This window comes from Schistocerca nitens, chromosome 4 (genome assembly GCF_023898315.1).
Source record: "Schistocerca nitens isolate TAMUIC-IGC-003100 chromosome 4, iqSchNite1.1, whole genome shotgun sequence".
Classification (NCBI taxonomy): Eukaryota; Metazoa; Arthropoda; class Insecta; order Orthoptera; family Acrididae; genus Schistocerca; species Schistocerca nitens.
In genome coordinates, this window is record NC_064617.1 from 643,754,172 (window position 1) to 643,780,659 (window position 26,488).

Genomic DNA, 26,488 nt, shown 5'->3' on the forward strand with positions numbered 1-26,488 from the left:
TGTTGCTGTTGTTGGGAAAAACCTCTATTGTTACCAAAATGTGGTACCTGTTGCTGATAACTTTGACGATACTGATAATTAAAATTTTGTCTGTTATTTAAGTTCTGGTGGTTGTCGTTCCTGAAGCGTCTATTACCTTTGCTATTGAAATTGCGTGGCTGATCGTAATTGCTGTATGTTTGTTGACCTTGGTTATTATATGAAAAATTTTTGTTTATGAAGGAATAATCCGATTGCTGCACTTCCAAAAGCTGTAACAGATCTCTGAATGCCGAAATATTTTCTTTCTGCTGACCCGTTAAAAGTGACACTCTTAATGATGGTGGTAATTTAGAAATACATAATTGGATAAGTGCAGATTCACTGTATGGTTCACTTAAGTACTGGTTTTGTTGGACCATGTGTTCAAAAAATTGCGTGACAGTGGGAAAATTTGAGTTCTCAGAAAAGCATTCTGAAATTCTTCTACCAAATAGCATTGTCTCGCGATCGGTCTCATACGAGTTGCCGGTTCGCCTTCCAAAAAACTGCAAATAAATTCAAATTTATGGGCCAAGTCGGTGGAAAAGCAAAGCTAAATTGTTGTATCCAATCCAAGGGGTGGATCTGTGCTCTGTCATTTTTAAATACTTTAAATTTTCTCACGGATAGAAAATGCTTGTAATCAAAATTATCGACTCTGTATATCTGAACAGGTTCAGGATTGTATGAGAATCTATTTGTCTGTGACTGTTCGGAATCGAACTCACGTACTCTCTGTAAATTACCTAAATTATACTGGCTGTGTGAGTCTGACAAATGTTCGCAAAGTGGCGTCTGCTGTGATGTGTTAAAGGCTGAAACATTTTTCATTTCTGTTACCTCTTGCTGTAAAGTTGACAATTGTCTACGTAATGTATTATTGGACGAACCTATCTCACTGATTGTCTGCTGGAAATTTTGGAATTCAGGTGTTTGATTAAATGAAATCGGTGAAGTATAGTCTGATTTGCTGTCATTATTACTTTCAATAATGTCAATACGACTGGCCAATTCATCATTTTTCAGTCAGTATTTTTACCTGATCATCGTTTTTAGTGTCACAAGCATTAATTTGTTTTTGTATTTTACGTGTGATTTCGTTCAATTTTTTAAAGTCTGCTTTGATGGCATCGGGATCCTGTATTAGTTCCAACTTTTCAAATCCGTTGGTCATTGAAAGTCTAATGTGTGTGTATCTGTTTCTGATTTAAGATCGGAAATTTCCTCACGCAATTCGTTGTTCAACTGTTTGATAGTATTAATTTCGTCTGATACTGTAGCAATATTGTTGTCTACGTATGTTTTTGCTTTCGTAAACAATTTACGCTTATCTTCCAGTCTCTGTGCGGTAATTGTTTCCATGACTTGTCGCTTTACTTCATTCTGTTCTTGTATAAATTTACGGTAACGCGTTTCACTGTTTTGTAGGTGGTGATTAAAACGTTCGTCAATTTGACTGTTCTGTTGGTCAAATTTCGCGTCTACTTTTGCATCCAGTGTGCGCGAAAGTTCTGCTGACATTAATTTAAACTCGTCGCGTAACTGTGTTGCGTTTTCAGAGCATTGTTTAGCGACTGCACTAATTTCCTCTCAAAGTAATTTAGTTGTAGCTGCATGTGTATTATTTAATTCTTGTGCCACAGATCTAATTTCTTCACTACTGCTCCTAGCACAAGCCTAAATTTCCTCACGTAATTGTTCTTTAGTATCATGACATTGCGCGGCAACGGCTGTAATCTGTTCACTAAGCTGTCTGTTCTGTTCACTAAGTTGTTTGAAATTTTCATTAAGGTTGTCTTGTTTTTCATTAAGTTGTTTGAAATTGTTATCTTGCTTATCATTCGACTGTTTGGTATTGCTGTCTAGTTTTTCATTAAGTTGTTGTTTGAGATTTTCATTATTTTCATTAATTTGTTGTTTGAGATTTTCATTAAGTTGTAGTATTAATGCTATAACTCGATCCATGCCAAAATTAGCTACTGTATTCTCTGTGCTGTGTGATGGTGTATCTGCATGTGTCACGCTTTGTGTAACCATTTGGTTATTCTGTGATTCTTGAAAATGTTTGCTAATCAGATGTGCACTGTTGGTCACTACACCGGAATTAAATATCTCTGACGTATTCTGATTACACTGTTCATTTTCGTTAGAAAAATTTATCTGTTCGTTACGTAAATTTTGCAAACCGGGCACGTCAAACTGGGCAGCGTTCATTGTAATGGAACGTGCCGCGTCATCAATTGTCGTTAAATTAACATAGGACACAATTGAATTTGTTTGCTCATCATTAGAATTAAAATCAATGTTAGTGATCGGTACGCACTGATTGTCTGTAAATGGAGGATTATCATTGTTACACTGAGTGTTGCAAGTATTATCGGTCAAGCTATTCGTGTCGGCTATTTCACTCATTGCACATCGCGATGTACTGTTAACAGTTTTTCGCAGCATTTTTCACAAATCAAAATTAAGCACAAATGAAACAAAGACGAAGCAAAAATGGAACAAACAATTACAACAAAGAGCAATAAATTGCCGATGATCTGTGAAAGAAAGATTGACAAATTAGTAAATGCGTTGCGCCAGATGCAAACTACATTTAAGTAAATAAGAGCAGATATATGACTACTTATCAGAAGATTCACAAAGAAATACGATCCTGGCAGGGTCGCCAAGTGTAACCTCCCCACAAAAATAATAATTAAATATTAATAATGAATGTGATTCTTATTTAATGTAACCTCTGAACAATATTGGTTCCCATTTATTATCTCCGTGCAGAAATGCATTCACATTTGATGTACCCACAAAATTCTTTTCTCATTTAATGTTAAGTTCGAAACAGAAAAATTCCTAAACCCCGAAACAAAAAAAAAACAAAAAAAAATTAGTAACCTGGTAAATTTTAGGACGACACCAACGCTGCGCCACGGCCCTGTATACTGAATAAAAAAGCAAAAATTCTTACCTCAATAAAAACGGCGAATATATCTGCTCTTACCTAAAAAATTTTCGGCACAGCTCCGTGCAATGCTGGCCTATACATTTGTGATTCGTGAAAGGAATGATCATGCATTGGATAAATTCTTTAAATTGAAATGAATGCTTTTAAAAAAATACTTTATATTATAAAAATTATTATTAGGGCATTTTTTAAAAAATTGGATGACAGTTCACATACATTACTAGATACGCGCAAGGCTGCTTCTTTACCTTATACAATAATACTCAGCCTCCAGAGTCCCGACCAGAGCAGACTGCAGACAAGCGCAGACACGCGCAGACTACTGCAGACACGAGCAGACACACTGCAGACTACTGCAGACTAGCGACTAGCGACAAGAGACAACTAACTACATACTGCTCTCTGGTCAGAGACTCTCCTATGCCTTGCCTATTGCAGGCAGCGCATACCTCTTACAAGGCAAATATTGATAACGTGCTTTGCATAGATTCAAGTTTTCGATTTACCTTTTAATACTTCTCCTTCAGTAGCACCTCAAATTAACATTCCATTTGCGCTGTTAAGGGAAATTTCAATGTCAGATATTTACGTAGTTGTCACATAGTAAAATGCGTTGACCTAACGATTACAATTTATCTAGCAAAATTTTGAAGACACTAGGAATAAAGATCGAATAATTTTGTTGTACTGACGCCGTGAACTCACATTATGAAAGAAACTGCTCGTGAAACAATAGAGGCACTTATAATCAGTTAATGGCGACGTGAAGTTGAAACTTATAGCTCCGACATTTCAAGCCAGGTCATCACTCATTCATTAGTGCTGACATTAATTTCATTCCAGTCAGGGATCATTTACTTGTTTGTTGATTGCACTGCATAGTAGTTATAGTTTCCCACCAACGATGTTCTGAATTAACAGATCTAAATTTCTGTCAGTAACAAGCCAGTACGCTTCAAATTCACTAGTTTTATGAAAGACGTATTCGTATAACAAAGTTGCACTGCCTACCCACATGTCTATCTTCAATGGCAAACAGTAACCGAAGTTATTTATGGTTACAGCAGCTCTTGTTAAATAATATTTGTAGATATTTAATCTGTTTATATGTCTCACTTATAAGTATTTATTTTGTATGAGATTGAAGTGTGCTTGTGTTCCGTAACTGCGATATCTATTAATCTTTCTTAGAGATAGACACTGTCTACGAGATAATTTTTAGAAATATATTAGTTCAGGATAGAAACCTATTGTCTAGGGTTTGTATTAAATGGACAGGTGTGTGGTGCTTTAATCCCAAGCGTTCACGATATGTTTTTGTGCACATTTCGCTACAGAACCTTTACGTGTTGCGTGCAGAAAGGCAGTCAGCTACTTGACAAGGTGGAGAAGGTATCAGCTGCGTGTTTACTTATAGGACACTGTGAGAATCATTATCGAACACGTAGCCGAATGACAGTCCCTGCAAATTTTCCATAAACAGTCTTAACCGAATAGCAGTAGCAGATCGAACTCAATCAAAAAAACAAGAAGAAGTTAGGACCGTTTCAAACCGTAGATAAGTTTCGTCACCGGATCGCAAAGAAAAGGTTGGTGTAATGAGGAAATAAGAACATATTCCGAAGAGGATGTGGGAATGTTTACGGGGCAATCGTGACAAATTTTGCGTACAGCTGTGTTCAAAATATGTAATTAGAAAAGCTGTGAAACCGTAAATAAACATGTAGAGAGTTGCAAAAAGTCTTCCACAAAAACGAGACATTTAATGGAGGACGTGATGAACTGTAACCGTTGTAAGTGCTCAATAGAGAGGGCATTCTCTCCATAAGTTGTATTGTCAGTCGATCCGAGGAAGAGCTATGTGGATATCTGGAAGGGCCTTTGATAGCTGTATTTCGACTCTTTGGGATTCAGAGCCCGAGACCTCGATAGCCAGTCCATTCAGTAAGTAGCTTCACGCAGAGAAATTCATCCAGCAAGCAATACAAAGCAGACTAGTATTATCGTCCGTGAAGAGGAAATCTGAATGAGCCGTTCCTATTTAATGCTGCACATGAGGTTTTTGTACAGCTCTGTATTTCTGGCTGTTAAAAGCATACCTCCCAAGGCTGTGAGCAGCTGTGGGTCCACTCATCTTCCAGCCTCCCCACAGCAGAACTTCAATACCAGAAAGCTCGTCACTGTCTGACATTTCTGTAACTGTACCGGTTAGAATTTCCCCTTGAAACTAACTTGCACTGAAGCAGAATTCACGTAAGAAAGGCGTGTCCTTCCAGTTATGCATGGGACAATCTTGGTGACAGTGACTCTGAAATTAACGGCCCCGCAGCCGAGAGCAGGACACACATTGGTCGACGCCTGGCCTACGGGTCAAATGCTCAGGCACACACCACAAAAAGCAGCTACGGGCTCTTTAGTTTCCTTGCAGCCGTAGGTGGATTTCATCGTAAAAATATGACACAAACTAAAACTTGCACCCGTCTTAAAATTTCCTGTCCTGTCCTCTCGTACTTGCAGGCGTAATTAACTTTGGCCCCTCACTTAATCCCTGCAGTTATTATTAAGCTATTAATATAAATTAACAGCAGGTGGAGAGATTACAACGTTACATAAATAGCAGCTACATATAGACTGCAAACATATATACTGCATAAAGCCCTCAATTACAGATACAGGAAGCTCACTTAATTTAATAACACAGAAGTAAATGGCGAAGTGTTCTTAAACGTATCAGCTGTTACAGGTTAGTGCAACGACAGTTACTGCTCTGTCTACAAGATAAAATCAAACACAATAAATACTGAAATATATAAGAAGTAAGGTGACTGATAAAGAGGATCTGTCAAATGATGATACGACAACAGCAGAGCATTTAGTGGTTCAGTTGTAGTCGTACTGTCGAGTTGTCATCATAATGTGTATTAGTGAGCAACAAGATGCTTAAAAGGTTTGTTTGTCGGAAACATGCGACCTGTCCGCAGATTTCTGCTCTCAGGATACCGATGCAATACGGAGGGTAAGCCGCTTAAACTGTAGCCCCGTGTGGTCCGGAGACTTGAATCTATCTGTGACGGAATCGTATGTTGACTTCTCCAAAGTGGTCCAAAAAGTGCAAGGCACTGCTTGTCCAAAGTGCTGTTCCCAAAATATACAGTCGACAGATAAAATTTGCACTTCTTTTTAAGGCCAACCTGTCTGCAACGGTTCTTGAAGATCCTCTGTGGGGCATTAAGTTTCCAAACATAGGCGCGTTCTAATAGCCACAACTTGCTACAACTTGAAAGTGTATCTCTGTACCTGAAAGTGCCCAAGTTCACACAAAGCGTAGGTTTAACTGAGATCGTCATCTTGGCAACAATAGTTGTTGTTGTTTTTGTTGTTGGTTTTCAGTCCGAAGACTGGTTTGATGCAGCTCTCCATGCTATCTTATCCTTACAAGCCTCTTCATCTCAGAATAACTCCTGCAACCTACATCATTTTGAACTTGCTTACCGTATTCATCTCTTTGTTTGCCGTTCCAATTTTTTTACCCCGCACTTCCTCCAATACTAAATAAGTGATCCCTTGACGTCTCAGAATTTGTCCTAACAACCGATCCCTTCTTTTAGTCAAGTTTTCCATAAATTTCTCTTCTTCCCACTTTAATTCAGTATCCCCTGACTGATCACATGATCTACTCATCTAATCTTCAACAAAATTCCGTAGCACCAAGTTTCAAAATCTTCCCTTCCATCCTTATTTGATCAGTTTATCGTTCACGTTTCACTTCCATACAAGGTTGGACTCCAGACAAAGAAAACTTAAATCTATATCGTATGCTAACAAATTTCTATCCTTCAGGAACGCTTTTATTTCCATTGCCAGTCTACATTTTACATCCTCTCCACTTCGGCCATCATCAGTTATTTTGCCAACCAACTAGCAAAACTCTTCTATTACTTTTAGCGTCTCCTATCCTAATCTAATTTCCTCAGCATCGCCTGATTTAATTCGACTACATTCTCTTCTCCTCGTTTTGCTTTTTTTAGTGTTCATCTTACATCCTTCTTTCAAGCCATTCCGTTCAACTGTTCTTCCATGTCCTTTGTTATCTCTGACAGCATTACAGTGTCATCGGCAGACCTGAACGTCTTTATTTCTTCTCCCTGTTCTATGATTCCTTCTCCAAATTTTCTTTGGTTTCCCTTACCGCTTTCCTATGTATAGATTGAATGACATCGGGGATAGACTACAACCATGTCTCACTCACCACTGCTCCCCTTGCATGCCCCCTCGACTCTTTATAACTGCCGTCTGGTTTCTGTACAAATTGTATATAACCTTTCGCCGCCTGTGTTTGATCCTGTTACCTTCGGAATTTCAAAGAATGTATTCAAGTCGACATTGACAAAAGCTTTTCCAAATCGATAAAAGGTATATATGTAAATTTACCTTTCCGTAGCCTACCTTCTAAGGTAAATGGTAGAGTCATTATTGCATTGTATGTTCCTATATTTGTCTGAAATCCAAACCGATCTTCCTCGAGGTCGGATTCTACCAGTTTTTCCATTATTCTATAAGTATTTCGTGTCAGCATTTGCGACCATGACTTATTAAAACGATAGTTCTGTAATATTCACGCCTATCGCCGCTTGCCTCGGTAAAAATTTCCAACTTTTTAATGCAACTAATTATCGACTTGCAAAAATAAGGAAAATATACCTCTGTACTTAAATATCATCATTAGGTGCTTATCATCCCTCGGCCACTCTCGCCTAGCATATATAACTGATGTGCAAATATGCACATTCATTAGTAACCGAAGTTTCTTAATTAGTTCATTTTCTTTAATCTAAGTAATTACAAATTTTTACCGCAATCCCTTGAGAATGTTGCATCATGTTGTGGAGAGATTAATCTTGGTCAGTGTCGCACTGGCCTACGACGAACGTTTCGTGCGTCTGAACCGTCGCCAAGACTTGGACAGGATACTGTGGCACATGGAACACTGCTGGGACAACGGTTTCAACGTGACTAGCTTCAAGGCATTAAAGGATTTTATCCTGCAAAACGCCATTCAAAACGTGTCTAATGCATTACGCTGTAAACTTCACAATGGCATACACACTACTCATTGAGAACGTACATGTTAAATACGTCCTAAAGCATTGATTTTTGTTGTCTTTGAGTGACGTGCCTATACGCAGCTGGAAATACTCCTCTCCTGCACAGAAAACACAAATTCGTTTTGAGGAAAAATCTCGACTATTATTTGCAGACCTTCATTTCCAGTTCTCGTCCATTTTCAATTATATTTAGTTTTTCAATACTCAGATATGTAAGATGACTCCTCGTCGAGTACGTAGCGGCAGACTGCTACCTACCTCAGAACGTGTAATAAGAGACATCAATGAACGGAGACTTTCACTGTACAACGGAAAATAACACTGTCATGTATCTGCAACAAACCTGCCCTCGTTCCTCTTCTACGTCAGCTCTCCACGAGCTGCCAACATTCGCTCAGAAACATGCTCAATAATTCTGAGATCTGGTGACTTTGGTGGCCAAGGCAGATGCAACAATTCATTCTCGTGCTCACAAAACCAGTCCTGGACTATGCGGGCTGTGTGAACAAGGGCCCTGTCGTCTTGGAACACAGCATCACCATAGGGGAACGAACTTTGTGTCACGGGATGGAGCTGATCAGCCAAAATGGTCGCATAATCGTTAGCAGTATCGCGACTTGCAAAGTAACCATGGAGATAATGGAGTAACACTGTATTCCTACCCATATCATAACAGTGTGAAACGAAACTTATCCGACCATATGGCTTTGGCTTTGGCACCACCTTTTCCTGTTATGGGCATCTGCATCACTGATTGATTATTTTGTAATTCCAGCTCGCCTTACGTTCCCTGCTCCTGGAGTCTCCTTCGTTTTGTTTTGGTGCTGACAGGGTTCGCTACATTAAGTTGTACAGTGATCTTCGTCACAACACTCTTCAATGACCGTCCGTCACGATCACTCAACACACAGTTTCGTCGGTGCCTCTTGAAACACCAAGCACTTCGGCTCCGTTAATTACGAAAGCGCCTACCATATGAGCACCAACAATTTTTACCACGTTCGAAGTCAGTTACTTCAGATTTAATGCACTCACAACTACAGTTCTGACCACGGCTGAGACTTGCAACCCATTGAGGATATTGCACAGTTCTCGGTCAAATGCAACAGCGCAATCTGCAGGCTTGCATCTGCAGTCAAGCACACCTTCTCGCGGTGTTTCCATGTTTCTGTGCAACCGCTGTACGTGCATGTGCAGGGATGGCAATGTTAGAATTCTGAACAAAAATTCGCGAACTGACACCGCAGACGAATCTGACCGCTCTTTTCTGAGCCGTAAATATTTTTGGTGATACCACTTAAAACTTCCGGGCTAATAGGCCGTGGTCGATGTATAAAACTTTCTCCTAACGTTTCCTCTCCGATGCGGGATACATCTTCAGAGGCGAAGTGGCGAACTGCAACCAGAACTCGAGGGAGCGCCGAATATATGGGCAGTGTAGGGGCACCAGAGTCCATCACGTGTCGTCGGCTACGAGATTACTCCTGGTAGCGCCAACATTCGCCACTGAACGTAACTGATCGTCATTCTTACGTTGCAACGTTGACATCTAAATGTTATCAAATTTTACACTTTCCTCCTTTCTGTTTAAATTATTATGGTGTTTAGAAATCTCAACAGCGTCTCTATACATACGGGCATGATAAAGCGATGTTTTCGATATGACACTCCTCTAATTGAATTTTATTTCATGATCACTCTCTTGGTAAAGATGTTCCGCTACGGCCTATTTATTCGTACGTCCCAGGCGGCAATTCCTCTTGTGTTCAACCAGAAGGGTGTTAACACTTCTTTTTGTGGTGCCTGTATAAACCAACCCACAAATCAAGAAATTTTATGTACACCCGATGTAGCCAAAGAATGTATATCTTTTGCCAATCTCATACGTTCTTTTATCTTTTTGGTGGGTCTGAAGATAGTTTCCATACAATACTTTCTCCACACATTCCCAATGCGATCTGTAATCCTACAGATGAACCGAAGGAAAACTTTCTATTTGAGCTGCATTCGTTCCTCGTCGATCCTAATTCTCTGCCCAGAGCGAAGTGCTCGATCTATCTCCTTAGAATAACCATCCTTCTTGAATGTCGACCGTAGATGTTCAAGCTCATCTCCTAAATAAGATAAAATTTGGATGTCAACTTTATAGCTTAAGGATGACGGTCGGTTACTTTCAGTCGAGGAGACTTAGATTAAAACTGTTTGCTGGTCCGGGACTCGAACTCGGGACTTTTCTCTACCAGTTGAGCTACCCTAGCACGCCTCACGACTCCTCCTCACAGCTCTACTTCCGCCTGTTCCTCGTCTCCTATTTTCCAAACTTCACAGAAGCTCTCGTGCGAAACTTGCAGAACTACCGTTCGAGTGTCGGCCCGGCACACAGTTTTAATCTGTCAGGAAGTTTCATATCAGCGTACACTCCACTACAGAATGAGAGTTTCATTCAGTCGAGGATGTTGGTACTAAGAATCTCATAGCCGACGTCACTTGATGGACTGTGGTGCCCCCTACACTGCCCATATATTCGAAGAGGACTCGAGTTCTGGTTCCAGTTTGCCACTTCACCTCTGAAGATGTCTCCCGCAGTCAGAAAGGAAACGCTAGGAGAAAGATTTATACATCGACCACGGCCTCTTAGCCCGGAAGTTTAAGTGATGTTACTACCAGCCGTGAAAACTTACATTATATGATCATTATTGGTGATGTTATATCGTTTGTCATTTATTCTTCCTTAAAATGAAAACATTTTCTATAGTTGCGAATAATTACATTCTTTGTTGCAGCACTGTTTTTCTTAGTCCTCATTATATGACATTTATGTTTCAAACACATTCCAGATTTCAACTACGTGCCCGGCAGTCCTGGTTTAAGTTTCCGAAAGTTTCCCGAAATCGTTTAAACCGAATGATTTCCATGATAAGGACACGGCTAATTCTCTTTCCCCTTCCGAGCTTGTGACTCTTTGTCGACAGAGTTTTAAACCTTACCGTTCCTTTTCCAGAATCGCTGCGAGCACATTAGTTGTTACATGGCAAGAAGACTCTTTTTTTCAGCTGGCTAAAAAGTTTTTAATTTATAAATATGCAGTTGGCAGATGAGTAGAGTAAATGTCACATTGGTACGAAACTACATTCAGCCTGCTTTTGGAGAAAAAACAAGGTAATTTAGCTTACATTACAGCAACGCATACGCTTTACGCGCTAAAGCTATCGCAAACGAAATGGAACACAGCAGATTCTCTTGCCATTTGGTGTGACTTCCACAGACACCCAGTGCGCTGTTGGACTTGGATGCGTTTACTTGCATCCAGATGTCTCTGTTTGAAAGGGATAAAACTGCAGACGCAGTCTGGCTCGGGCGTTCTGGTACTAGCTTTGATCTCTCAGAGCTTCCGTCGACAGCAACATGAATATCACAATGGAACGGAGGAGCTGGCGTACGTTATCTCCTGTGATGAACCGTGCACCAACGTCAGTGCGACTAACAGTCACCATGTCACAGCAGACGACATAGTCCGGCGATACGTATTTGTCATCTCAGCAGTTGTTTCTGTATCGACGACCATCCATTACTTCTGCTGTTTGCGCAGACCACTGCGATAGGGCACAAACAGCATATTACAGATACGGGAATTTTCATCTGTACCGTTCGCGTATTGAACATTTGCCTAACACACGGTCTTTTAGTTTCTGTTATGAAACTTCTTGGCGTTGAACGTGCCTTAATTTGTATTTCATTCGCATGAACCGTATACCAGACACGCGATGAAACAAGCTGAACCTCTGCGCAGTCCTTCTCGAGCACCAACTCTCGTTTTAGTGTTCGCTACCTCAGTTGATAAAAACGGAACCCTTACAGGATGACTTTGCTGTCCATCTGTCTGTATGACTGTACCAAGATGAAATTTAAGTCACATACTCGGGTGCACGGCCATTTGGCGGTGTAAAAAAAAGTTGAGGATTCTAAGTTAATGCAATCAAATGGTTCAAATGGCTCTGAGCACTATGGGACTTAGCATCTAAGGTCATCAGTCCCCTAGAACTTAGAACTAGTTAAAAACTAGTTAAACCTATCTAACCTAAGGACATCACAAACATCCATGCCCGAGGCAGGATTCGAACCTGCAACCGTAGCGGTCTCGCGGTTCCAGACTGTAGCGCCTAGAACCGTTCGGCCACTCTGGCCGGATAATGCAATCGAAAGACACGACCATTTGTTGTTGTTGTTGTTGTGGTCTTCAGTCCTAAGACTGGTTTGATGCAGCTCTCCATCCTACTCTATCCTGTGCAAGCTTCTTCATCTCCCAGTACCTACTGCAGCCTACATCCTTCTGAATCTGCTTAGTGTATTCATCTCTTGGTCTCCCTCTACGATTTTTACCCTCCACGCTGCCCTCCAGTACTAAAGTGGTGATCTCTTGATGTCTCAGAACATGTCCTACCAACCGATGCCTTCTTCTAGTCAAGTTGTGCCACAAACTCCTCTTCTCCCCAATTTTATTCAATACCTCCTCATTAGTTATGTGATCTACCCATCTGATCTTCAGCATTCTTCTGTAGCACCACATTTCGAAAGCTTCTACTCTCTTCTTGTCCAAACTATTTATTGTCCATGTTTCACTTCCATACATGGCTACACTCCATACAAATACTTTCAAAAACGACTTCCTGACACTTAAATCTATACTCGATGTTAACAAATTTCTCTTCTTCAGAAACGCTTCCTTGCCATTGCCAGTCTACATTTTATATCCTGTCTACTTCGACCATCAACAGTTACTTTGCTTCGCAAATAGCAAAACTCCTTTACTACTTTAAGTGTCTCATTTCCTAATCTAATTCCCTCAGCATCACCCGACTTAATTCGACTACATTCCATTATCCTCGTTTTGCTTTTGTTGATGTTCATCTTGTTTCCTCCTTTCAAGACACTGTCCATTCCGTTCAACTGCTCTTCCAAGTCCTTTACTGTCTCTGACAGAATTACAATGTCATCGGCGAACCTCAAAGTTTTTATTTCTTCTCCATGGATTTTAATACCTACCCCGAACTTTTCCTTTGTTTCCTTTACTGCTTGCTCAATATACATATTGAATAGCATCGGAGAGAGGCTACAACCCTGTCTCACTCCCTTCCCAACCACTGCCTCCCTTTCATGTCCCTCGACTCTAATAACTGCCATTTGGTTTCTGTACAAATTGTAAATAGCCTTTCGCTCCCTGTATTTTACCCCTGCCACCTTCAGAATTTGAAAGGGAGTATTCCAGTCAACATTGTCAAAAGCTTTCTCTAAGTCTACAAATGCTAGAAACGTAGGTTTGCCTTTCCTTAATCTATTTTCTAAGATAATTCGTAGGATCAGTAATGCTTCACGTGTTCCAACATTTCTACGGAATCCAAACTGATCTTCCCCGAGGTCGGCTACTACCAGTTTTTGCATTCGTCTGTAAAGAATTCGTGTTAGTATTTTGCAGCTGTGACTTATTAAACTGATAGTTCGGGTTATTTTCACATCTGTCAATACCTGCTTTCTTTGGGATTGAAATTATTATATTCTTCTTGAAATCTGAAGGAATTTCGCCTGTCTCATACATCTTGCTCACGAGATGGTAGAGTTTTGTCAGCACTGGCTCTCCCAAGGCTGTCAGTAGTTCTAATGGTATGTTCTCTACTCCCGGGGCCTTGTTTCGAGAGACAATACTTTTACATACGACTGTGTCTCACATCTGAAGGAATGCCTGGATAGGAGTAAAATTCAATCCCTATGGGTTGCGCATGATTTGACGAAAATTCCGAAGTGACTACGATACGACGCAGTTTGTTACCACCTAAAACGCAATGAAAGCTGAGAAGAGGCATTCTTATACCATATAATTCCACTGGATCAACCATGGGTCTAACGGTATGAACCACACCCGAAATGCCGCTCAAACAAGCGGCGTCATTACGAATCACAATGGCCATCGAAAGTTCGTCAGAACCCCAGCAACATAAAATTGATGGCGATTCTCGTGTACAGTCCTAATTCATATCGTTCCCCAACGGAAGACTCAGTAGGCTATGTGGTGTCACCGCCAGACACCACACTTGAATCGGCCGCGGTCCGTTAGTATACGTCGGACCCGCGTGTCGTCCCTATCAGTGATTGCAGACCGAGCGCCGCCACACGGCAGGTCTAGAGAGACTTGCTAGCACTCGCCCCAGTTGTACAACCGACTTTGCTAGCGATGGTTCATTGACAAAATACGCTCTCATTTGCCGAGACGATAGTTTAACATAGCCTTCAGCTACGTCATTTGCTACAACCTAGCAAGGCGCCATTATCAGTTACTATTGATATTATGAATCATGTACTGTCAAGACCGACGTTCTTCATTAACGGATTAAAGTTAAGTATTCCACCAGCTACGTCCGTTTTTCTAAATTCTAATTTCCTTGTCCTGTTCCAGACCTCACGCCAGCCTGCGTGAGCTAGAACACGTGCCTTTCGGCCTCCTCTAGTAACACGGTGTTGGCTCTCCTGCCAACCAAAACAGGCTATATTACATTTAATTTTAATGCCCTTGTATTTGGTCACCTTTCTGTCTGTCTATCTATTTTGCAGCTGATTTTAAACTGAGTCCCCTATGCGCTAGAGACCTAAAATTATAAACATAGGTCAGAACTGAATGGCGATGTAATATTAACTCGCTTTCTTGTCGGTCTTTTGGGTAGAATGGAAGTTGGAAACGTTTGGTAACGACTGACATTTCGGCTGCACTGCAGGACTGGAGTGTTGTGTGGGTAGTACCGGAATGTGTTCCAGGTGGTATGCAAGTGTACAGGCATGACTGAGCAGAAAGAGGGGGAATGGACGGAGAGAGTGAGAGAAGGAAAGGTGTACAATATATGTGACATATACGTACACAGGGAAGCTGTGATAAAAAGTTGGCTAAGGATGACACGACGGTAAGTAGCGTTGGGCCTTCTGATGCCTGTTCGGATGGAGTTTTTACTTTAATTTCAGTGCGACTTAAAACGTGTTATAGTAAAAATTTATTTTTATTCAAGTAATTACATGGAACACAGTATACCACTAACTAGGAGAATGATACAGCCGCAGAATCAACTCATCATGTTGTAGGACGATGGTCGGATTCTTACGGCGCAAGCTGTGAATGATGGTTTGACCGGTAAAGCTAGGAAGTTCTGTATACCATTCACTGTTGTACCTGGACATAAGCACTTGTGGTTTCGATTTGATTCCTATCAACTGTCACAGAGATTCTGTGGGAAACAGACCGCTCTATTCGAATTATCTATACAACTGGTACTGCTAAAGGTATCCTACAACCACCATATCGCTGGAAACTGGTTACACATAATGATGATGACTAGTACAGTGAAACTTTCAAACATTCATCTATTTTATATCAGTTGTAAATAAATTGTTGCTCTTAAAGTTCCAACGCAGACATTAGATAAGATATACGTCACCCCGAGTGATCGGTATTTCTACTGTCTGATGAGTGTATCTAACATTTTGGTGATTATGTGAGCACATCATTTAGTAAACACATCTGCTTCGACAAGAATGAGAATATTACTGCATTTAAATTGTTGGTAGTACGCATTTTCACGCTCACGGGTTAGGAAAATACTTAATCAATATCAATGAATTTTGTAGCGGCCTGACGTCTCTCACTGCGGTCAAATATTCATTCCACCGGCCACCGCCGCAGTGACGACTCTAAACCAGTACCACACTGAAAAAACGAAAAGTGCTTTGCCCAGATATGAGTTTCACAACATTTGACTAGATGCAAATCAACATTGACACCATGTGATTAAAGGGATTTGTTAAGGGAAGATTAGTTGTCCAGGAAGATCAGCAGTCTTCCGCAAAGGAAGATTATGCATTGACGCCCCGTCGACAATGAAGTCATTAGATAGTTCCGGATGTGGAAGTGTGGGAAAGGAAATCGACCGTGCCTTTTCAAAGTAGCCAACACATGGATTTTCCTTAAGATATTAGGGATTCCACAGGAATCATAAATCTGGACGAATGGACGATCATTTGAGCAGCGTACTCCGGAAAATGGGACCATGCTCGGTATTTATATTAGGTATTTAACACTGTTGCACATAAGTAATAAGATAACTGTGTTCCGAACATTCATAATTTGGACTTGTTACTCCTGCATTTTCCACATTTGCGTTTAAAATTATTGGATATAAGATCTGTCTGTTGTGCAAAACACTGTTTCTTCATATGACCCAAACACGTTTCATACCTCTGTGCCATCATCAGTCGATTTTCTTAATTCAAAACTGTGAAGCGTGAACATATTTTAAGTGATAAATAATTAATCTACAAAAATTAGACCTAAAAAAAAGACAGCTTGTGTTTGTTTTGACGTTATTTTAATTTTACTTTTCACAGTTACGCAGGACCATTTGTACATTATCAAGTACTGGTAGCCTGTCATCTGCAACCAAACGAAATAAATGTGAATTTGATTGGCGACTTAACACATCACTTTTTGTTTAAATGTAGCTTTGTTGCGTCAAGATATTCCGCGCGTATGTTTGTTGTTGCATTGTATTGTATTGTATTGTATGTGAACCGGGGACCTAGAACGACGGAGAGGCTCCGTCCACGCCGCAGCCGCAGTGGTCCACAACCCCACGACGACTACCGCAGTCCACCCCTCCGCCGCCCCAAACCGAACCCAGGGTTATTGTGCGGTTCGGCTCCCGGTGCCCCCCCCCCTCCCCCCCCCCACCCTCCCAGGGAACGTCTTACACCAGACGAGTGTAACCCTCATGTTTGCGTGGTGTACGCGTACGTAGAGAACTTGTTTGCGCAGCAATCGCCGACATAATGTAACTGAGGCGGAATAAGGGGAACCAAATGGTTCAAATGGCTCTGAGCACTATGGGACTTAACTTGTGAGGTCATCAGTCCCCTAGAATTTAGAACTACTTAAACCTAACTAATCTAAGGACATCACACACATCCATGCCCGAGGCAGAATTCGAACCTGCGACCGTAGCGGTCGCGCGATTCCAGACTGAAGCGCCTAGAACCGCTCGGCCACTCCTTCCGGCTAAGGGGAACCAACTCGCATTCGCCGAGGCAGATGGAAAACCGCCTAAAAACCATCCACAGCCTGGCCGGTTCACCGGACCTCGACACAAATCCGCCGGGCGGATTCGTGCCGGGGACCAGGCGCTCCTTCCCGCCCAGAAATGTTTGTTGTTACTTAAGTTTTGCTTTGGCGGATTCTTTTTCTATTGCCTCTGAATTGAGCCTTGTCTGTCTCTCTCTGTCTGTGTGTGTGTGAGTGTGTGTGTGTGTGTGTGTGTGTGAGAGAGAGAGAGAGAGAGAGAGAGAGAGAGAGAAAGAGAAATCTTTAGGTGTTTGCTGTCTTTCTGTAAAGTTCCTTTAATGTGTTAAATAGTGCGCCTTTGTGTAGTTAGTGTATTCAGTTATAAGCTGTTTTCCCCTGTTTTCCTTCTGCCATCGCCTCCTGTGTGTGGAAGTCTTCTTCTGTTGTTTGTTATTGTACAAGCTTTGGCTGGATTTTAGTATTTTTAAACCTGTTTCTATCGTAGTTTAGTTGGGTGGTGCTTGTGGGGTATTATGTGGTCAGCAAATGTGCTGTGGTTGCTGTTTCTTTTTAGACCTGTAATGTGTTCTCAAAATTTTCTTTTAAAGTTCCTACATATTCGTCTTATGTATGCTTACTGATAAGTGTGGCATGTGAGTTCAGATATGCCTGATTTGTTGTGCACAATTTCATTATTGCGGACTATATTCTGAGAGAGCAGTAAGTGCATGTAGAGAAGTTTGAACTTCCCCCCCCCCCCCCAAAAATCGTGTTCCTATTCACAGAAATGCCTCTTGTCTAAAAAGACAGTATGGTGATACTCCTGTTCCCTGTGCCGTCTTTGGGCACTTCTCTGTCGGCGCACGTTTCTCTAAATTGTTGGTCAAGGGAAGCTGCTACAGCACTCGCCAGGCCGACAGCCCGTGTGGTTATCTGCCTTGCTGCACAAACGCTCATTTCTCGACTCAAGTTACATGACTTGGCTGTAAAGCCCTGCATCACCAAGCGAACAATACACTGATGAGCCAAAGCACTATGACCACCTATTTAATAGCTTGTTTGTCCGTCTTTGGAACGAAATACATCACTGATACAGCACATCAGGGATCACATAGTTTGATGGTAGGTTCATGGAGGTATGTGGCATCAGATGTCTACCCACAGATCATGTAATTCGCGTAAATAAAGGTCCACTGATTTTCGTACGCGCTTATGGCCCATTAGCGACCCAGATGCGTTCCATAGAACTTATCAGGCGAATCTGGTCGCCGAGACATCAACATGAGTAAACTACAGGGTGATTCAAAAAGAATACCACAACTTTAGAAATTTAAAACTCTACAACGACAAAAGGCACAGCTAAGCACTATCTGTCGGCGAATTAAGGGAGCTATAAAGTTTCATTTAGTTGTACATTTGTTCGCTTGAGGCGCTGTTGACTAGGCGTCAGCGTCAGTTGATGCTGAGATGGCGACCGCTCAACAGAAAGCTTTTTGTGTTATTGAGTACGGCAGAAGTGAATCGACGACAGTTGTTCAGCGTGCATTTCGAACGAAGTATGGTGTTAAACCTCCTGATAGGTGGTGTATTAAACGTTGGTATAAACAGTTTACAGAGAATGGATCGGCCGCCAGGCAGCCCGTTACAGAGCACTTCATCACTGGCCTCCAAGAAGCCCTGATCTTACCCCCTGCGATTTTTTCTTATGGGGGGTCTGTTAAGGATATGGTGTTTCGGCCACCTCTCCCAGCCACCATTGATGATTTGAAACGAGAAATAACAGCAGCTATCCAAACTGTTACGCCTGATATGCTACAGAGAGTGTGGAACGAGTTGGAGTATCGGGTTGATATTACTCGAGTGTCTGGAGGGGGCCATATTGAACATCTCTGAACTTGTTTTTGAGTGAAAAAAACCTTTTTAAATACTCTTTGTAATGATGTATAACAGAAGGTTATATTATGTTTCTTTCATTAAATACACATTTTTAAAGTTGTGGTATTCTTTTTTAATCACCCTGTATAATGCTCCTCAGATCACTGTAGCACGCTTCTGGCTCCGAGACACAGACATTTATACTGGTGAAAGATGATACCACTGTCGGGGAAGACATCAAGAATGAAGGGTTGCAGGTGGTTCGTAGCTGTCAGCATGTCTTCAATTGCTACCACAGAGCCCATGCAAGCGCAGGAGAATGTGTCACATAGCATAATACGGCTCCCACGAGCCTGCAACCTTGGCGCCACCTAACGGAAGACCATAAAGAGTAACGATGGACCAAATGTGCGGTGTTGTTGCTGTTTACGAAACTGATCGTTACAAGTTTTTGTCGAGTATCGTCACAGAGGATGAAACATGGGTTCATCGCTTCGCACCGGACGCGAACGGCAGTCCATGGGGTAGCACCAAGCCACCTCTCCTCCAAAGCAAGAGTTCAAAGCCACACCCTCAGCTGATAAAGTCGTGGCGACGGTCTTCTGGAACTCTGAAAGAGTTATTCCGCTTGGTGTCCTGCCTCGTGGTGCGATGATCAAGTCTGAAGTGTATTTCGCTACCCTCATGAAATTGAAGAAACGATTTCAGTGTGTTCGTTACCACAAAAAGACTAACTAACTTCACCTCTTCTATGACAACACAAGGTCTCACGCAAGTCTGCACACCACAGAGGAACTCACAGAATTTCACTGGACTGTTCTTCATGCGCCCTACAGCCCAGATCTCGCGCTTTCCGACTTCTATCTCTTCGACCTCAATCTCCAACGTCGACCAGTAGAGTGCTACCGTGCGGTAATAAGGGCCCTCCCAATATGGTGGCGTAAGGTTGTCGTATTCCACGGAGGTTATGTTGAAAAGTAGGGTGTTGTAGCCAAAAAAGTGGGAAATTACAGAAAAAAATGTAGCATTACTTGTTGAACGCGCGTCGTAGTTACTGAAGGTGCACATGGCGTTGGAATCACAGATTCAAACTCTGTACACCTTCAGTAGGTTATTAAAACATGATGTGCAAATAGTAAGGTGGAATACTCCGTCACTTCCGAGAAAATGGCAAGAGAAGTTGCACGGGTCTATTAGTGCGGTATGTACTGTATCTGTGCGTGGGTACCGGACATTAGATTCCATGGGGGTCAAGTGGTTGCCGGCACGATAGCTCAACGTAATTGGTCAGAGGATTAGCTGTAATCAAAATAAAAAATAAAAAATAAACTGAGTGAATGGATCACAGATGAACTTGAACGGGTGTCATGCGACGTTCACCCCGAACAAATGCAAGGAACAAAATAAGATAAAAAAACAAAGGGTTAGCGCTCCAACTGCCCAAAACGAATGAGTGAGGCGACGGTTCCACTGTAACGTTGTTACTTTAATTTGCTATGAAAGCGGTACTGATAAACAATAAAAGCGGGTTAAAAGCTGTGAGCTGTCTGGGGAAGTTAACCGTGCATTACTGCGCAACTGTTTCACCAGGTATCTAGTCTAGCTTACCAAATTCCCAACCAGACTAACATTAATTATAATCTTTTAATAGTCATACAACAACCGGTAATATACACTCCTGGAAATGGAAAAAAGAACACATTGACACCGGTGTGTCAGACCCACCATACTTGCTCCGGACACTGCGAGAGGGCTGTACAAGCAATGATCACACGCACGGCACAGCGGACACACCAGGAACCGCGGTGTTGGCCGTCGAATGGCGCTAGCTGCGCAACATTTGTGCACCGCCGCCGTCAGTGTCAGCCAGTTTGCCGTGGCATACGGAGCTCCATCGCAGTCTTTAACACTGGTAGCATGCCGCGACAGCGTGGACGTGAACCGTATGTGCAGTTGACGGACTTTGAGCGAGGGCGTATAGTGGGCATGCGGGAGGCCGGGTGGACGTACCGCCGAATTGCTCAACACGTGGGGCGTGAGGTCTCCACAGTACATCGATGTTGTCGCCAGTGGTCGGCGGAAGGTGCACGTGCCCGTCGACCTGGGACCGGACCGCAGCGACGCACGGATGCACGCCAAGACCGTAGGATCCTACGCAGTGCCATAGGGGACCGCACTGCCACTTCCCAACAAATTAGGGATACTGTTGCTCCTGGGGTATCGGCGAGGACCATTCGCAACCGTCTCCATGAAGCTGGGTTACGGTCCCGCACACCGTTAGGCCGTCTTCCGCTCACGCCCCAACATCGTGCAGCCCGCCTCCAGTGGTGTCGCGACAGGCGTGAATGGAGGGACGAATGGAGATGTGTCGTCTTCAGCGATGAGAGTCGCTTCTGCCTTGGTGCCAATGATGGTCGTATGAGTGTTTGGCGCCGTGCAGGTGAGCGCCACAATCAGGACTGCATACGACCGAGGCACACAGGGCCAACACCCGGCATCATGGTGTGGGGAGCGATCTCCTACACTGGCCGTACACCACTGGTGATCGTCGAGGGGACACTGAATAGTGCACGGTACATCCAAACCGTCATCGAACCCATCGTTCTACCATTCCTAGACCGGCAAGGGAACTTGCTGTTCCAACAGGACAATGCACGTCCGCATGTATCCCGTGCCACCCAACGTGCTCTAGAAGGTGTAAGTCAACTACCCTGGCCAGCAAGATCTCCGGATCTGTCCCCCATTGAGCATGTTTGGGACTGGATGAAGCGTCGTCTCACGCGGTCTGCACGTCCAGCACGAACGCTGGTCCAACTGAGGCGCCAGGTGGAAATGGCATGGCAAGCCGTTCCACAGGACTACATCCAGCATCTCTACGATCGTCTCCATGGGAGAATAGCAGCCTGCATTGCTGCGAAAGGTGGATATACACTGTACTAGTGCCGACATTGTGCATGCTCTGTTGCCTGTGTCTATGTGCCTGTGGTTCTGTCAGTGTGATCATGTGATGTATCTGACCCCAGGAATGTGTCAATAAAGTTTCCCCTTCCTGGGACAATGAATTCACGGTGTTCTTATTTCAATTTCCAGGAGTGTATATAAAAAAGAGAATTTAAATAAAAAGAAATAAATCAGTTTACATTTGGAAATTTATTTTAACATTGATCATTGAAATTGCAGCATATTAAACTTGATTCATTACTAAGGTGGTGCCTTATTTAGGATTGTGAAAATGTGAGATTGTAATCTTACGGAACACATCAAATATGGAGCCAAGATTGGGAGACTGCATACAACACTGCATTCATAAAATAACACACGAAGAACGTTGAAACATATGCAAGAGGAAATTAACCACAACCAACCGATTCAATTTTCACCCAAAGAAGTTACGTTCGTAGCACAATCCTGTCCGTCATGTAATTACCACACATTGGTATACTAAATTCATACTAACTCTCTGTGAATTCTTCCCGAAAAGAATAGCTGAGGGCTACTTTGATGATTACACCACATGCTTCACGTGGTCAACTTGGTTTACACAAAGAGTGTAACTCCACAGTAATTTTGATAATTAAAATAAATTAGATCGAAAAGCAGTTTACAAAAGAAAAACCTCGAACTGGTTACTATGGTCTTACTATTAACCTGATGGGTCAAACAATTGTATAAGCACGTGGTACTGGTCTCACAAAGTACACCCCACGTGGGTTGAACATAAAGAAAAGTTGCTATATTGAAGAATATTGTCAAGACAAGACGTTATAATCTCACGCACATTCGCATTGAAGATTGATGATGCTAGTTAGAGTTACTGATCAACACGTGGTTCCACTTTACTCATAAAGTAGTGACAAAACAACTACTGGAAGATATTCTGAACTTCACACTCGAAATACACTGCGTTGCAATTTAAGATAACATTACATGTTTTAGAGCTAAACCTGAAATAAACGTGATTAAATTTTCAGTTAGGCTGAACTTAAGAAATCCATTGTCCTACGGACTTAGCAGACACGCGCTTAGCCGGAGATCTTACCACATCAGACGCTCGCCACGGACAGACTGACCTGCGCTCCTACCGAGCGTGCTTCCCAGATACAAACGGAAGTGACCAGAGAGACAGCTTCCTATGCCAACATGACAAGGGACGGATAGAAACATGCTAAGAATGGAAACCTCTCTGCTTTTAGAAAGCGTAGCTACCTGTTCCGACGTTGGTCCTACTGTTCTCTAGCAGACAGACTTGTCTGCTACCCTAAAAAAAAAAATGGTTCAAATGGCTCTGAGCACTATGGGACTTAACATCTATAGTCATCAGTCCCCTAGAACTTAGAACTACTTAAACCTAACTAACCTAAGGACAGCACACAACACCCAGTCATCACGAGGCAGAGAAAAATCCCTGACCCGCCGGGAATCGAACCCGGGACCCCGGGCGTGGGAAGCGAGAACGCTACCGCACGACCATGAGCTGCGGACTGCTACCCTCAAGCATGCAACTAGAAACACATTTGCTCATTCATCCTCTCACAGAGAAGGGAAGGGGGATGACAGTATCTTATCATATACAGTATATAAAAGAAAGCGGATGTAGGTTCCGTGTGAGACTGTGTGACATGAATTACATATAAACTGTGTTTTAAAGTGTAGTAGTGTGACAGATCGTTCTTGTTTATGTGTAAAAGTAACACGTTCCATTACTCAGTCTCCTCCCAGATAGTCAGAAACGCCACAGTAAATTTAGAAGAGGAATTTATGCCGTAAATGACAACAGATTTAAGAAATTAACATGAAAGGAATTTAACAGAGACCTTTCACCACTCCCTCTCAAACTTAGTTTTTAATCTTTATATTTTCATCAGTGTTGATACTATTACTTTATACGACATCTGACAGATAATATAATTAAAAAAACCACGTGTATTTGCATGAATTTTTAGTCAATTTCATGTTGTTGACTACTTACTATTTTTAGTTAAATTTAATGATTAGAACAGACACCTTTATTACTGTCAGAACAAACAAATTCATAACCATCGACAAGTAAACGAAGAAACGCATAGAGTTTTCCTGAAAATTATGCTTGTCGTGATTTGCGAATTCCCTTATACTGCAATCTGGTAAGATACCCGGAACTACTTTGCATCTCGGCCCTTCGAGCTGGAGACACAGAGGCCAATTTGGCAGTTAACCTACGTAGCGGTGAAACGTTGCTAATGTAGCAAGTACGAGTAGTGTAGCTGCAATTTTTGGAATATCACAGAATTTAAACTTGTACTACAAAAATGAAGGTGACTCCCTGTTCTTCGACTACTGCAGAGAACGAATGTCATGACGATTCAATGCATAATACAGTTACAAAACGTCTGTTAAAAGATGCGTTCGTATACTGTAAAAGTCTTCTTCAAGAAGCGGACCTTATTGATACAGAACAACCATGGACGATGTCTGCAGATGAAGTGGCGATTGGAGAAGTACTGTGTGGCCCAGCAGAGAGAGTATCACAAAGAATCATCCAATTTAAAAAAAAAAAAACATCGTAACTACTATGTTACTCGAGATATGTGCGTGAACAACGTACTGTTGAAAACAGCAAACTCTCGAGTTTAGCATGGTTCCCGCTAGGTAGCAGCACGGTGCGCCCACTTCAGTTCTAGTAAAAATGGTGTCGGGACAACAGAAACCGTCTTATGTTGTAAGTTTTGCGCAGTGTGGATCAGTAATAACCGTTCAGCTTGACTTTCGTATGCCGCGCGGAGTCACAGTGCACTTTGAGGCGCCATGTCACGGATTGCGCGGCCCCTCCCGACGGAGGTTCGAGTCCTCCCACGTGCATGGGTGTCTGTGTTGCTCTTAGCATAAGCTATTTTAAGTAGAGTGTAAGTCTAGGGACCGATGATGTCAGTATTTTGGTCCCTTAGGAATTCACACACGTAGGTATGGTGTGGATCCTCCTACAGCACAGAGCATTAGGCGATGGCATAAAAAATTCCTTGAAACAGGTTGGTTATGTGAAGGCAAATCGCCGGGCTGGCCCGAGTGTCTGACAAAGACGTCGTACGCGTCCACAGTAGTTTCACAAGGAGTCCGCAGAAATCCATTCGCCGTGCAGCTCGACAGCACAATAGCCCCCGACGTCCGTCTGGCGTGTGTTCCGTCGATGTTTACACATGAAACAATACAAAATTCAGCTACTGCAAGCTCTTAGTGAAGGTGACAAACAACAACGTGTGGAGTTCCGTAATTTCGTTCTTGGCAAGATGGAGGATGACAGTTTTCTTCCGTTCTTAGTGTTTAGCAACGAGGCAACATTTCATTTAAATGGAAAGATGAATCGCCATAATGTGAGAATGTGGAGTATGGAACAACCACATGAAGTGCAGAACATGAAAGGGACTCTCCAAAATTTAATGTGTTTCGTGCAGTTTTACGGGAAAACTTGTACGGTTGATTTTTCTTTGCCGAGAACACTGTTACAGGAAACACATATCTCGATATGCTCGAGAACTATGTTTTCCCACAGCTGGATACTAATTCGAACGACTTCATTTGCCATCGGGATGGGGCACCAGATTTCTAAATCAAAGGGTTGCTGAACGATGGACCAGTCGTATTGAACCAAATGATTCAGCCTTACATTACTGGCCTCCAAGGTCGCCAGATCTGACTGTATGTGATTATTTTTTGACAGCCTTTATAGAAGTCTCTGTTTATGTGCGGCCGTTACCAACGGATCGCGGCGTCCCGGGTTCGGCTCCCGGCCGGGTTGAGGATTTTCTCTGCCCAAGCACTGGGTGTTCGTGTTGTCCTCATCATTTCATCATCATCATTCGTGACAGTGGCTTGATAGGACGGAGTAAAAATTGGGACTTTGTACGGGTGCTGATGACCACGCAGTTGAGCGCCCCACAAACCAAACATCATCATGCGTTACCAACAACAATGAATGAACTGAGACATCGCGTAACAGCAGTTGTAGAAGCTGTAACTCAAAGACATGCTCGCTGCAGTGTGGGAATAATTTGAATACCGCATTGACATATGCCGGGCATCTAAAGGAGGACATATTGAAAACGTATGAAAAGGTATGATAAAGAAATTTTCCCGGTTTCCCGTTCACCAAAACACAAAATTTATTGTACACGTTCATTAGATGCAGAAATATAGACGTGCCAAATCGGTTGATTCTTTTTGATACAACCTGTACTTTATCACTACATTGTAGAAATGTTCGAAGAAAAAAAATGGATTAGGAAATGTGAGCTCGGCTAGCCACGCGGTCTGACGCGCTGCTTCCTGAGCAGGAAGGCGTGCCGGTCCCCGGACGAATAACATTGGCGGATTATGTCGAGGTCCGGTGTGCCGGCGCCGGCCGGAGTGGCCGAGCGGTTCTAGGTGCTACAGTCTGGAACTGCGCGACTGCTACGG